The sequence below is a fragment of the Epinephelus moara genome, chromosome 2 (assembly GCF_006386435.1).
Source record: "Epinephelus moara isolate mb chromosome 2, YSFRI_EMoa_1.0, whole genome shotgun sequence".
NCBI classification, from domain to species: domain Eukaryota; kingdom Metazoa; phylum Chordata; class Actinopteri; order Perciformes; family Serranidae; genus Epinephelus; species Epinephelus moara.
Genome location: NC_065507.1, coordinates 24,429,457 through 24,429,904, shown reverse-complemented (window position 1 = coordinate 24,429,904; position 448 = coordinate 24,429,457).

Below are 448 nucleotides of genomic sequence, written 5' to 3'. Positions count from 1 at the left end.
CACCACGAGCAGCAGCTAAAAAGCTGTGAAATCCTGTCTTAACCCTTTCCACCACAACACCCTTAATGACGGCAGGTTGGCTCATAGAGGGCCAACATGGGAAGGGACGCGGGTGGTGAGGTTGGTAAACACACCATCAGCTGACCATGAAAAATGAAGCAGCTAAAAGTGTGTCACTTTATTTAATCCCTTTTTTATGATTATTGAAGAAATATATATGCTTATTCTTTCTGAATGTTATTAAGGGCTGCTATATTGATCAGCACCTGACAGTGTGTCACTGTGTTTAATTCCCTTTTCTCTTAAAGAGATTGGGAGGGGAAAAATTCACACGTGTTTCCTTAATTAATGCCACTGCATACCGGAATTCTCCAGTTTTTCAAATATTTAGTGTATTTTCTACCACTTTAACATTTGTTGTGGTAGTAGTGGTCACCTACAATTCATC